The sequence below is a fragment of the Dasypus novemcinctus genome, chromosome 1 (genome assembly GCF_030445035.2).
Source record: "Dasypus novemcinctus isolate mDasNov1 chromosome 1, mDasNov1.1.hap2, whole genome shotgun sequence".
Taxonomy (NCBI): domain Eukaryota; kingdom Metazoa; phylum Chordata; class Mammalia; order Cingulata; family Dasypodidae; genus Dasypus; species Dasypus novemcinctus.
In genome coordinates this window covers 24,298,169-24,313,398 of record NC_080673.1, presented here as the reverse complement: position 1 = coordinate 24,313,398, position 15,230 = coordinate 24,298,169, and the positions used below count along the sequence as shown (strand labels likewise).

Here is a 15,230-nt window from a genome sequence, read left to right as displayed (position 1 = left end):
TACTATTCTACATTCCCACCAACAGTCAATAGCAGTCCTATCTCTCCACATCCTCTCCAACACTTGTAGTTTTCTGGTTGTTTTCTTTGTTGTTGTTGTTGTTTAATATTGGCTATTCTAGTAAGTGTGAAATGATATCTCATTGTAGCTTTGATTTGCATTTCCACAATAGCTAATGATGTTATACATTTTTTCATGTGTTTCTTCACCATATGTATTTCTTCTTTAGAAAAATGTCTATTCAAGTCTTTTGCCCATTTTTTAAATTGGTGCATTTGTCTATTTATTATTGAGTTGTTGGATCATTTTATATATCATGGATTTTAAGACTCTTGTCAGATGTGTGAATTCCAAATATTTTATCACATTGAGTAGGTGGCATTTTTACCCTCTTCATATAGTCCTTTGTTGTGCAAAAGTGTTTAATTTTGAGTAAGTCCCATTTATGAATTTTTCCTTTGTTGCTTATGCTTTGAGTATAAGGTTTAAGAGAACCGCATCTACCACAAGATCTGGAATATGTTTCCCTATGTTATCTTCCAGGAGTCTTATGGTCCTAGCTTTTATGCTTAGATCTTTGATACATTTTGAATTAATTGTTATAAAGGGAGTTAGATAGAGATCCTCTTTCATTCTTTTGGTGAATAACTATTAGAATATACTGTTCTACTGGCACCATTTGTTGAAGACACTGTTCTGTCCCAGTAAAGTGGACTTGGTAGACTTATCAAAATTTGGTTGTTTATAAAGGTAAGGGTCTACTTCAGAACTCTCAATTTGATTTCATCAATCAATGCATCTATCTTTATGCCAATACCATGCTGTTTTGACACCTGTAGCTTTATAATAAGCTTCAAGGTCAGAATGTGTGAGTCCTCCTAACTTACTCTACTTTTTAAATATATTTTTGGTACTTAAGGACCCTTTCCCGTCCAAATAAGTTTGGTAAATGACTCTATTTCTGTGAAGTAAACTTTTGGAATTTTTATTGGTATTGCATTAAAGCTATAAATAATTTTTGGTGAAATTGACATCTTCATAATATTTAGTCTTCTAGTCCATCAACACAGAATGTTCTTCCATTTATTTAGGCATTCTCTGAATTTTTTTTGTAATGTCTTGTATTTTCTGAATACAAGTCCTATACATCTCTGGTTAAATTAATTCCTAGATAATTTGCATATTTTTGTTCCTACTGTAAATTGATTTTTTTCTTTATTTCTTCCTTAGTTTGTTCATTACTAGTGTATAAAAACACTACTAATTTTTATGTGTTAGTCTTGTATCCTTCCATTTTGCTGAGTTCATTTATTAGCTCTAATAGCTTTGTTGTAAATATTTCAGAATTTTTGAAATATATGCCTTCTGTCAATAGTGAAAGTTTTACTTCCTCTATTCTAATTTGGATGCCTTTTATTTCCTTTTCTTGCTTAATTTCTCTAGCTAGAACTTCTAGGACAATGCTGAGTAAAAGTCGTGATGGTGGGCATCCTTGTCTTGTTCCCAATCTTAGAGGGAAAGTTTTCAACTTTTCCTCTTTGAGTACTATGTTGGAATTTCATGGATGTCTTTTATCATATTGAAGAACTTTCTTTCTATTCCTGTCTTTCAGAGTGTTTTTTTAAATTTTTTTATCACTAAAGGATGCAAGATTTTGTCAAATGTCTTTTCTGCATCAATCAAGATGATTATGTGGTTTTAACTTTTGATTAGTTAATGTGGTATATTACATTAACTAATTTTCTTATGTTGAACCACACTTGCATACAGGAATAAAACCACTTGACCATAGTGTATAATTCTTTTAATATGCTGTTCAACTCAATTGGCAAGTATTTTGGGGGACATTTTTGCATGTAAGTTCATTAGAGAGTTTGGTCTAATTTTCTTTTCTTGTGGTATCTTTATCTGACTTTGATATTTAGGTTATTCTGGCTTCATAATTGTGTTGCTCATTTTCCTCTCCTCTTAAAATTTTTTGGAAGAGTTTAAATAGGATTGGTAGTAATTCTTCTCAAAATGTTTGTTAGAATTCACCTGTGAAACCATCTGGTCCTGGTCTCCTTTGTTGGAAGATTTTCGATGACTAATTCAATCTCTTGTGATTATTTTATTGAGTCAGTATAGGTTGTTTGTGCATGTGTAGGAATTTGTCCATTTTATCTAGGTTGTCTAATCTGTTGACACACAGTTTCTCATAATATTCTTTTATAATACTTTTTATTTCTGTGGGGTTAGTCATAATGTCCCTGCTTTCCTTCCTGATTTTATTTCTTTGAATCCTCTCTCTTTTTTTCTTTTGTCAGTCTAGCTATGGGTTTGCCAATTTAATTGATCTTCTCAAAGAATCAACTTTTGGGTTTGTTAATTCTCTCTATTGTTTTTTGTTCTTATTTCATTTATTTCTGCTGTGATAATTACTAATTCTTTCCTTTGGCTTAGTTTGGGATTAGTTTGCTCTTCTTGCTCTAGTTCTTCCAGGCATGCAGTTAGATCCTGAATTTTAGCTCTTTTATTTTTTAATGTAAGCATTGAGGGCTATGCATTTCCCTCTTAACACTGCCTTTGCTGTGTCCTATAGATTTTGAAATGTGATATTTCTGGAGTTCACTGTGTTTCTTGGACATATATACTTATGTCTATGAGAATTGGGAAATTTTGAGTTATTATTTCCTCAAATACTTTATCTGCCCTTTATTCCTTCTTTTCTCCTTTTGGAACTCCCATGATAAGTATGTTGTGATTCATGCTATCATTCAACAACCTGAGCCCCTGTTCTATTTTTCCCATTCTTTTCACTTTTCAAGTTGTTCAGCTGTTCTGTCTTCTACATCACCAATTCTTTCTTCTATGATTTCAAGTCTGCTGATGTATGCCTCTAATTTATTTTTTTATTTAAATATGCCTCCTTTATTACATAAAGGCAGTACCACCACTTATTTGTTCAACTGTTTGTGCATCACTACATTGTTCAACATGTTATGCCTTTGATGTTAAAGATAAACACCTCAAAGTGCCATTGGGTTAGTTGCTTCATGTGAGCATGAAACATCGCACTTGCTTTCTGTTTCACAAATAGTCAACAAAGTGCTCTAGGCAATTTAGGAGCTCTCCAAGGCTCCAAAGTAAACACTTATGTAAGGTTACCCTACACCAGACTGTATCAAAAACAGCAAAGTTCTGAACAACACACAATTCATGTTTTCAAAGGTGTCCTATTCTGTCATGTTAACTAAGTCTGTTACGATGGAGCTGTAACTTATGTTATAAGCCAATTAGTTCTTCCAGATAGTATATGTTTCCTGAAGACAATACATGATTTCCCAGACGCAAGGTCATGCTATTGGGCAGTTTCCTGGCTAGGATGTGAGAAGCTGCAGCACAGGGGACTGCTTCCAGGATTCCCACTGCATGCTCAAAATGGTGCTCTGCAAGATCAATGTTTATTATGAGTGTAGGCAATTTTAAGGAAGTCTCCATTACATAAAGAATTTGGGTCAAAATTATAACTAGATTGTGTCTAATTCTTCAAGCAAAATAGGAACTGCCAAGATTCAAAACAGAATAATTCTCTTCATACTGCCTTGTACTTTTGTTTTTGTGAACTGCATCATTAAAAATATTAAGCTTACCAATAATCTTTACAAGCCAACACATCAAAAGATGCATTTGGTGAAGAAGAATTTAATTTCATACTAATAAAACTTTCTTTATATTTTAGATTTATTTAGGGTCATTTGCATATATTTACAGAATATTTAGTTTGCTCTGGAAGATGACAAGACAGCTCTTCATTAGCGAGACATTTGCTTAAATATATTTGGTTTATTTCTATAAGAAGAGGATAACATTAAATGTGAAAGATTTTGTTTTGTGGCACTGAATCTACATAGGGCTTCCTTCAAAAGCTACAATTAATGATTCACCCATCTTCTCTGCAATACAAGTCCAATTGAGGTATTCTGACCCATTTGCTTGACATTCATGATTTAGGCCTTGAACTTTCTTTTTGATTGCATCCATAGAGCTCTCATAGATTGTTTTATTTTGTAGAGCTGCTAGTTCTGGTGCTCACTCACACACACAAAAAAACATCAACTCCTTTTTTATGGATTCCTTGTTTCAAAGCTTGCATCACACAAAGAATAGCCACAATCTTTTTCAGGAAGCATTCCAAAAAGTAGTTTAAAGGATTGTATGGTTAACCTACATCTCCAAACAAGATCTCTTTGACTTTTCTACAATGATGTACTTTTTTGTCTGCACATTTTTGACAAAAAATGACAGACTTCTTTATTTTCTTGATGACTCTGGGTGAGGAGCATTTCTGAATTTTCATGTCACAAATTCATGACAAATTTCATCAGCATCTTGTACTCCTGGGATCATCTTTTCCAAAACAGTTGCAGTGAAGCAGGGAATAGAGCTAGTTGACAGTGAGTCTGCTATGCATTGTCTTCATAGAAGCAGGGCAGAGCATGTTTCTTTTTTTTTTTTTTAAGATTTATTTATTTATTTAATTCCCCCCCGACCCCAGTTGTCTGTTCTCTGTGTCTATTTGCTGTGTCCTGTTTCTTTGTCCGCTACTGTTGTCGTCAGCGGCATGGGAAGTGTGGGCGGCGCCATTCCTGGGCAGGCTGCACTTTCTTTCGCACTGGGCGGCTCTCCTTCTGATGCGCACTCCTTGCGCGTGGGGATCCCCTACGCGGGGGACACCCCTGCGTGGCACGGTACTCCTTGCGCGCATCAGCACTGCGCATGGGCCAGCTCCACACGGGTCAGGGAGGCCAGGGGTTTGAACCGTGGACCTCCCACGTGGTAGACGGACGCCCTAACCACTGGGCCAAGTCCGTTTCCCAGAGCATGTTTCTAATGTATTCTTAATTTCATATATTGTATCTCTCATTCCCAAATTAATCTTTGGTTTTGTCCAATGTCTTCTTTTATTTAAAATCAGTTTACTTTTACATATTAATAAAGCATACAATCTTTCCAAAGTGTACAATCAATGGTGTTTGTTATACTTACATAGCTTTGTATTCATCAATTCAATCATTATTAGAATATTTTCACTATTCCAATATTAATAGTAAAAATAAAAAAACCCAGACAAACAAACAAAAAACTGTACCCCTTAATATTCACCTCTCAATCTCTTTAAGCTTCCCCTGGATACATAGCTGCTATTTAATTTCCATCTCTAATTTATTTTGTACATTCATATTTTTTATTTTCTTAAGCATTTTTTTCAATTTTAATGATACTTATTAATAAAGCATAAATCCAAACAAAGAGTACAATCAATGGTATTTGGTGCAATCACATGTTTGTGCATTCATCACCCCAATCACTCCCAAAAGAATTATTATTATTACAATAATAATAATAAACAAAAAACAATCAAACATAACTCATCACCTCTTAATCTCTCTATGCCTCATCTGGCATACATAGCTGCAATTATTTTTCCTTCTCTCTAGTTTATTTGTGTTTATATTTTGTAAATACTGTCATAAATATGCAACATTGCTCATATTCATGTTTTACATGAGGTTTTACTATATTATAAGTCCCATGTTACAAGTTTTAGCTTTCCTTCTAGTAATATACTTTAACTTAGACTTTCTTTTTCAACTACTGGCATATCATACAATTGTACTGCCAGTTCCAAACACCATGGTATGCATTAACCATTTATATTCATTTCCAAAGACTTACCAACAAACCTTTTACCAGTTTTGCACAGATTAATCCTCAGCTTTCCCTTCTCTACCCTCATTCTATTTTCTGGTGACCTATAGTCTAATTATTAATTCCATGGGTTTACACAGTATGTTTAGTTCATAATAGCACAATCATGAAGTAGTTGTCCTTTAGGGTCTGGCTTGCTTCGCGCAACATTATGTCCACAGGTTCATGCATATTGTCATATGCTTCATGACTTCATTTCTTCTTACTGCTGCATAATATTTCATCACATGTTTACAGCACAATTTGTTTATATATTCATCAGTTGATGGACACCTGGGTTGTTTCTAACTTTTGGCAATCATGAATAACCTGCTATAAACATTGGTGTACAGTGTACAGATGTTTGCTCATGTCTGTGCTCTCAGTTCTTCTGGTTATATACCTAGTAATGGTATTGCTGGGTCACATGATAAGTCTATATTCAACTTCCTTAGGAAATGACAAACAGTCCTCCACAGTTCTGTACCATTCTACATTCCCACCAACAGTAAATAAGCATTCCTGTCTCACCACATCTTCTCCAACATTTACAGTTTTCTGATTTTTTTTACTAGTGGCTAGTCTAATATGTGTGAAATGATATCTCATTGCAGTTTTGATTAGCAATTCCCTAATACCTAATGATGTTGAACACTTTTTCATGTGTTTCTTTACCATTTGCATTTCTTTTTGCACAATTGTCTTTTCAAGTCTTTTGCCCATTTTTAAAATGGGTACTTTGTCTTTTTATTGTTGAGTTGTATATTCACTTTGTATGTCATGGATATTAAACCCTTATCAGATATATGATTGCCATATATTTTCTTCCATTAAGTTGGCTGCATTTTCACCCTTTCGACAAAGTTCTTTGAGTGCAAAAGGGTTTACTTTTGAGGAGGTCCCATTTATCTATTTTTCTTTTGTTGGTCATGCTTCAGGTGTAAGGTTTAAGAAACTATCACCTTCCACAAGATCTTGAAGATGTTTTCCTATACTTTCTTCTGGAGTTTTATGGTTGTCACTTTCATATTTAGTTCCTTGATTAATTTTGAGTTAATTTTTTTGGTAAGCTGGGAGATAGGAATCTTTGTTCTTTCTTTTGCGTATGTATATACAGTTCTCTCAGCATCACTTGTTTACTAGACTGTTCTGAACCAGCTAGGAGGGCTTGACTGTCATGTCAAAGATCATTTGACTGTAGATGTGAGGATCTATTTCTGAGTTCTCAGTATGGTTCCATTGGTCAGTGTGGCTGTCTTTATTCCAGTACCATGCTGTTTATACCACTGTAGCTAGGTAAATATGTTTTAAAGTCCAGAAGTGAGAGTGCTCCAACTTCATTCTTCTTTTTAAAGATATTTTTGGCTAATCAGGAAACTTACTCTACCAAATACATTTGACAAGCATTTTTTTCCACTTCTGCAAAAAAGACTGATGGGATTTTCTGGGGGATTACATTGAATCTGTGAGTCAATTTGGATAGAATTGACATCTTAACTACATTTAGTCTTCCAGTCCATGAACATAAGACTGTCCTTCCATTAATTTAAGTCTTCTTCAATTTCTTTTAGCAATATTTTATAGTTTTCTCAATACAGGTCCTTTATGTTCTTAGGTAAGTTTATTCCCAAATATTTGGTAGTTTTAGTCGCTATCATAAGTGGAATTCCCCCCGCCCCCCCCCCCCCCAGTTTCCTCTTCAGATTGCACATCAGTAGCATATAGAAATGCTACTGATTTTTGCATATTAGTCTTGTATCCCACCACTTTGCTGAACTTGTCTATTACTTCTAGTAGCTTTGTTGTGGATTTTTTTCAGGAGATTCTAGGTAGAAGATGATATCATCAGGAAATAGTGAAAGTTTTACTTCTTCCTTTCCTATTTGGATATGTTTCATGTGTTTATCTAGCCTAATTGCTCTAGCTAAAATTTCTAGGACATTATTGAGTAACAGTGTTGACAGTGGGCATCCTTCCTTTTTTCTTACCTCAGTAGGAAAGCTTTCAGTCATTCACCATTGAGTACTATGCTAGCTGTAGGTTTTTCATATATGCACTGCACCATATTATAAAAGCTTCCTTCTATTTCTATCTTTTGCAGTGCTTTTATTAAGAAATTGTGCTATATTTTGTCAAATGTCTTTTTGGTATCAATTGAGAGGATCATGTGATTTTTCTTTCTCTATCACATTAGTGTGGTTTATTTCACTAATTGATTTTCTTGTGTTGAACCACCCTTACACACCTGAGATAAAACCCACTTGATCATGGTATATAATTTTTTTAGTGTGCTTTTGGATTAAGGTTGCAAGTATTTTGTTGAGGATTTTAGCATCTATATTTATTGGAGATGTTGATCTGTACTTTTCTTTTTTAAAAGTATCTATCTGGTTTTGGTAGCAGGTTGATGTTGGCTTCATAGAAAGAGTTTGGTAGCATCCCTTTCTGTTCAGTTTTTTTAAGAACTTGGGGAAGATTGATATTAGATAGACTTTGAATGATGGGTAAAATACATCTGTGAAGCCATCTGGTTCTAGGCTTTTCATCTTTGAGAGGTTTTTTGTTTTTTTTTAAAGATTTATTTATTTATTTCTCTCCTTCCCTCCCTCCCCCCCCCAGTTGTCTGTTCTCTGTGTCTGTTTGCTGTGTCTTTGTCCACTTCTGTTGTTGTCAGTTGTTGTCAGCGGCACAGGAATCTGTGTTTCTTTTTGTTGCATCATCTCGTGTCAGCTCTCCGTGTATGCAGCATCATTGGGGCTGCACTTTCTTTCACGCTGGGCAGCTGTCCTTACGGGGTGCACTCCTTGCGCGTGGGGCTCCCCTATGTGGGGGACACCCCTGCGTGGCAGGGCACTCCTTGCATGCATCAGCACTGCGCATGGGCCAGCTCCACATGGGTCAAGGAGGCCCGGGGTTTGAACTGTGGACCTCCCATGTGGTAGACGGACACTCTAACCACTGGGCCAAGTCCACCGCCCTTTGAGAGGTTTTGATGACTGTTTCAATCTCTTCACTTGTGATTGGTCTGTTGAGGTCTTCTATTTCTTCTAGAGTTGATTTAGGTGGTTTGTGTGTTTCTAGGAATTTGTCCATCTCATCTACATTGTCTAGTTTTTTGGCATACAATTGTTCATAGTATCCTCTTAGGAGCTCTCTTATTTCTGCATGGTCAGTGGTAATGTTCCCCCTTTCATTTCTGATTTTATTTGCATCTTCACTCTTTTTCTTTGTCAATCTAGCTGTGGGTTTGAAGATTTTGTTGATCTTCTCAAAGGATCAACTTTAGATTTTGTTAATTCTCTCTATAGTTTTACTGTTCTTGATTTCATTTATTTCTGCTCTGATATGTACTATTTCTTTCCTTCGGCTTAGTTTAGGATTTGTGTTTTTTTTTTGTTTGTTTGTTTGTTTTCCTAGTTCTTCAAGGTGTGCAATGCAATTAGATCTTCAGTTTTAGCTCTTTCTTCTTTTTTAATGTAAGCATTGAGGACTATAAATTTCTTTCTCAGTACTGCCTTTGCAGTTTCCCATAGATTTTGATATGTTATGTTCTCATTTTCATTCATCTCAAGATATTTGCTGAATTATCTTGCGATTCTTCTTTGACACACTGATTATTTAAGAGTGTGCTGTTCTATCTCCATATATTTATAAATTTTACCTTTTCCCACCCATTATATTTCCACCTTCATTCTGTTATGATCAGAGCAAGTGTTTTGTATAATTTCAATCCTTTTAAATTTATTGAGACTTGTCTTGTGACCTAATATATGATCTATCTTCGAGAAAGATCCATGAGCACTTGAACTAAAGTATATCCTGCTGTTTTGGGGTGCAATCCTCTATCGATGTTTGTTATGTCTAGTTCATTTATCATATTATTCAAGCTCTCTCTTTTCTTTATTTATCCTCCGTCCAGATCTTCTATCCAATACTGAAAGTGGTGTACTGAAGTCCATAACTATTTTTGTAGAGATATTTCTTTCTCCTTTCAGTTTTGCCACTGTGTGCCTCACGTGTCTTGGGGTATTCAGGTTAAGTGCGTAAATATTTAGTATAGTCATTTTTTCTTGGTGAATTGCCCTTTTTATTAATATATGATGATCCTCTTCATCCCCCTCTTATAATAATTTTGCATTTGAAATCTATTTTGCCTGATATTAGTGTGAGTATTACAGTTCCTTTTTAGTTACTATTTGCATGGAATGCCTTTTTCCAACTTTTCATTTTTAACCTAGTTATGTCCTAATGTCTGATGTGGGTCTCTTGTAGACAACCTATAGACAGCACATATTTTAAAAGTACGTTCTATCAGTCTATCTCTTTTGATTGGGGAGTTCAATCCATTATCATTCAATTTTATTACTGTAAAGGCATTGCTTACTTCATTCATTTTGTCCTTTGGCTCTCTGTTGTGGTATCATTCTATTGTCTGTCTTCTTATTCTTTGGTTTACCCTTCCTAATAATCTTCATTTTTAAACTTTTCTCCAAATCTCTCACTCCTGTTTTTCCCTTTCAGGCTGCAGCACCTCCTTTATAATATCTTGTAAATCTGGTCTTTTGGTAACATAGTATGTTATTTTCTTTTGTCCATGAAGAATTTGAACTTACCCCCATTTTTTAAAGAATAGCTTTACTGGATACAGAATTCTTCACTAGCAGTTTTTCTCTTTCAGTACCTTAAATACATCATACCACATTCTTCTCTTCTACATGGTTTCTGATGAGAGGTTGGCACTTAATCTTACTGAGTTTCCCTCAAATGTAATGCTTAGCTTTTTTCCTGCTGCTTTTCTAATCCTCTCATCATTGCTGATATTTGTCATTTGAATAGTAGTTGTCTTGGGTTGGTCTATTTGAATTTATTATGTTTAGGTGTGTTGTCTTTCTTGGATATTGATATTTACATCCTTGATAAGGGTTAGGAAGTTCTCAGTCATTATTTCTTCAAATATTTTTTCTCCACTTTTCCATTCCTTTCTCCTTCTGGGACACTGATAAAGCAAATGTTTGTTCAAATCACATTGTCTTTCAATTCTCTGAAACTCTGTTCCATTTTTTTCATTCTCTTTTCTTTCTGTTCTCCTGTCTTTTCCAGTTCAGATTTTCTGTCTTCAAAATCACTAATTCTCTCTTCAAGCAATTCAAATCTGCTCTTAGGTGTCTTTAATGTATTTTTAATCTCATCCATTGTGTCTTTCATTCCTATAAAGTCTGTTATTCTTCTTTGCAGGTTTTTTAATTGTTTTTTTTTTTTTATGCTCTCCCAGTGTTTTCTTAATGTCTTTATTTCTTGAGTTGTATTTCCTTTAAATTCTTTGAAGTGATTTAGGACAGTTGTGTGATTCTCACGGAGTGATTGTCTTAAATCCTGTATCTCTTCAGGATATTTGGTTTGTTCCTTTGGCTGGACCATCTCTTCCTGTTTCCTAGTACGACTTATATTTTTTGTTGCTGTTGTTGGTACTGAGACATGTGATATGTTGGTGAATTTACTCTGATGGCCTATTTATCTCCCTTGCCTAATGCTTTTTTTTTCCCACCTCATTTCTTTGTTATTTCACTCAAATTATTCTGTCTTTAAATTTGCCCAGCTTAAGTTATCAAAATCAGGTCAGGGACTCACTAGTGGGGTGCAGACTTTCTCCTAGGCATTGGATATAGAAAGTATGGAGAAGAGATTTGTACATGAAATTTACAGACTAGCCAGGAGATGGTGCTCATCAGCACACCTGTCCATGGAGGTGTTTCAGTGTTGGCTTTCCAGTGTTCCTGTATTGAATCTCCAGAGTAGAGATTCATAGCAGGCCCTAGTGGCTGATTTCACTGAAGAAAAGCACCCTGACCTCCCCTACCTTTTCCCTTGAAACAGCTGTCAGGGAAGAAGATATCTGTTCCCCTCTCAGTCAGCTGCAGTAAACCAGAGGTTTTACCCAGCTTAAAATCTTCAGGGTTGGGTAGAGGAGCTCTTTCTGGCCACCATGGAGGCTTGGCAACTCATGTGTATTGTTTCAGCCTTTTTAGCTTTCTGTTCCTCACCCTCCTGGGAATATATAACACTGTCCTGTTCTGCTGGCTCCCAAACAATTCCATTGCACAACTTTTGCTCTTTCTCCTCTGGTTTTTGAGAGCATTCTGCTCTGACTGTTACTCTGTTACTGTCTTCCCACAACCCCTGCCCTGGGTCTTCTTAATGTCTTTTATCTATTTAGCTTTATTGTCCTTCAACTCCTTGATTTGATCTAGGAGATTTGTATAAACATTACTGATTAGTTGTTTGAAATCCTGTATCTCATCTGGAATCTTGATTTGTCCCTTTGCCTGATCCATATCTTTCATTTTTTTGGTATGGCTTGAAATTTTTTGCTGATGTTTAGGCATTTGTTTATGATGGTGAGTTTACCATGATGGTCAGTTTCCCTCTCTGGCCTAGGGTTTTAGCATTGTGTGGTATGTGTTACTACTGTTCTTTGATTCTTGATTCAATTTATTCTAGGACTTTAGGACTGCCCCTGTCTAATTGCTCAAAGTAGGGCCCTGGACCTAGTAATGGCATACAGACCAGTTTCCAAAGAACTTGGGGAGGGGGGCAGTAAAGGTACCAAATAGTCTCTATTATTAATATAGTTTTTCTTTTTTTGCTTAAACTTTCCTGGTCTGCCAGCAGATGGTGATCTTTGGCAGATCTGTCTGCAAAAACCCTAGTAGGAATATGTTCACTAGAATCCTGCCCAGGCTGGCAATATAAAATCAATGCCCTGGAGATTTCTCCCCCAGTGCAGGTTATTCTGAGCTAAGCCTGGCAATTCTAACTTGCTAGGCAGAAGCTACTTTCCTCCCTTGGCTGGCTGCATCCTTTTCCTGGGGAGAAGTTAAATTTCCAGTCAGCATTCAGTCTAGGTCAGTAGGGAGGGTGATTGGGAGGGTAGGCTTTCTTTAATTCCCTGCTAGCTCCCAGGGAAAGCAATGTCACAGCCCCACCTGGCCTGAAAGGATGTGACCCATGTGATGTTGCATACCAAGTTTGCTGGTCAAGAGCCAGATTGGCCATAGGCTGAGTCTCTCCCTCTCCCTTTTCCTGGGAAACTGGATCCATGCAACCGCTCAGTCCATAGCCATCAGCTATGGACTGGAGAACACACTGCTGTCTTTTCCCAGTGGTAAGTGGATGGGTGACAGCATCTGTGATTGCAGCTTTACTATGGATCTTCCCTGCTGAGTCTCTGTTTCCTCTCCTTTCTGTCTTCTAGGTGGTGTCCAGCCTTCCCCTGGTATCCTAAGTCCTAGATCAGTTTTCCAGACAGTTACTACCTGTCCTCTAGCTATTTTTCTGGGAATGAAGTGACTTCTATATCTCTCTAATCCTCTCTCTTCCTGGAAGTCATATTGAGGTGTCAAGATTTGCTCTTAAATAATCAATTTAAGACAGACTTTCTCATATTTACATGTTGATGGGAAAGAACCAATCGAGACACATGCCAGAAGATTCACAAACAGCAGGAAATAATCGATGAAGCAAAGTCCCTAAGGGACATCATGCCTATGCAGGGAATATGTAGACATGTTCTCAAAACTGGCCCCACATTTGAATCATTGCTTGCTTTTTAAAATTATTAAAGCCTGACCGGCTTTTCCCCAGACTGACTGAATCAGAAGTTCTAGCACTCTGGTCTGGGCATTCAAGGAATTTTTCTGAAACTCTCAGGAGTTGCTAATCAGGGGTCAACATTGATGATACTTGAATAGTTAGTCAAAAGTAAAACTAAATGGCTGAAAGACACTGGTGAGAGGGAGAATAGAGAAGTTAATAGAAGACCCAAATACCAAGAGATATTGAAAAGAATATTAGAGACTCCAATACTTATTCCCATTTATTCCATTAACTCCCTTCACCCCTCTGCCCTGCTGTTCTTGTTACCTGTGTCCATTCACTGTGTGATCTTCTGCATCTATTTCTCATTTTGTCTTCTCTTCTAGTCTTTCTCCTTTAGGATTCATCAGAATTTAATCCTGGAGACCTCTGAAGTGAAGAAACATTCCTTGTCAATTGTGCCACTTCAGTTTCTGGTCTCTGTTGTGCTTTACCTTAACTCACCCCTTCATCTCTTTTGTTGTGTCATCATCTTGCTGAATGATTCACTTGCATGGGCACTGGCTCACCACATGGGCACTTAGCTTGCTGCATGGGCACTCAGCTTGCCGTGCGGGCACTGGCTTGCTGTGCCAGCACTGGCTTTCCATGAGAGCACTCACTTGGGCACTCGGCTCACCACACAACCTCTCGACTCACCACGGGCACTCAGCTCATCATGTGGGCACTCATATGGGCACTCAGCTCACCACATGGCACTTGGCTCACTGCACGGGCACTCACACAAGCACTGGGCTCACCACACGGGCACTCAGCTCGCCACGTGGGAGCTTGGTTCACCGTGCAGTGACTTGGCTCCCCACATGGGCACTGGCTCACTGCACAGGCACACTTTCTCTTCTTTTTCAGTAGGAGGCCCCAAGGGTCCTCCTATATTGTAGGCAGAGGCCTTATCACTTGAGCCACATCCACTTCCTTCTATTTTTGAAAACTGACTTCTGAAAGAAAGGAAAAAATGTACAGTCTGTTATAGACATTAGGAATTTTATACCATTAAAGGTGTAGATAAAGCCACCGTCTTGATATAATGAATTAGAACTGACCACCTATGCAAGTGTTTATACTACCTTAACAAAACAAACCTGGAACCATAATTAATGAGATTTTCAAAGGAGGTGTTGGTTTCTATTATGCTTATTTTGTTTCTTCACAAGGCAAGTAGAGCAATGAGTTAACTAATTCAGATAATTCAGTACCAACCCACAATCAAGTAACAATCATATAACTATATCACACAAACTAGAATGATTTTTATAATTTATATTGGCTAAATTCCTTGGAAACCTGTAAAACTTTGTATTTGTTTTTTTCATAGTTAGTTTTCTGAGTTGTAATATATAAAAAGCCCTACTTTGTACCTTTAAGGGCATTTTATAGAAGCAAAGCCTTCTAATAAGCACTGAGATTGATCACAATGAAATTGTGTAGCAAATATTAATGCAAAAACTTATTTTTGCCAAACCAACTTCCTTCATTCCCCAAATCCATTAAAAATGGTACATTTAAACCACCATTAAATCTATTTTACACATCAATAAAGTGCAGTAGATAATGAAATGTAATGAAACCATTACTCCCTTCTATTAACACTGGTTTCTTAATGAGAAAAATGTGACTTGGTTTGCTACCTGATAAAGTAGAGAAGAATTAAAGATCTAATGAATTGTATACTTATATTTAAAAATACAACATTATTTCAAAGGTAACTCATGGCTTAATCTCTTGAGTGTCCATGTAGGATAATCTGTGTCTCATGCTGGCATGTCAGTTGATCACAAAGATATAGAGAATTATTCATTTTTTTCAAAATCTATAGTCAAAAGATTTCCTTTTCCTCTACTACCATG

The 15,230-nt window shown here is 36.5% G+C and overlaps 1 long non-coding RNA gene and 1 pseudogene across 1 annotated transcript in view; both read right to left on the bottom strand.

The window, feature by feature from the left end:
- Positions 1-15,003, bottom strand: part of LOC131273062 (uncharacterized) — a 32,362-nt gene extending 17,359 nt beyond the window's left edge. The window contains exon 1 of the long non-coding RNA XR_009180182.1: positions 13,651-15,003. This is a non-coding gene — a long non-coding RNA (uncharacterized lncRNA). The remainder of the gene's footprint in view (positions 1-13,650) is intronic.
- On the bottom strand, positions 1,817-4,389 carry LOC105745055 (destrin pseudogene; annotated as a pseudogene).
- Positions 15,004-15,230: the final 227 nt, after the last annotated feature.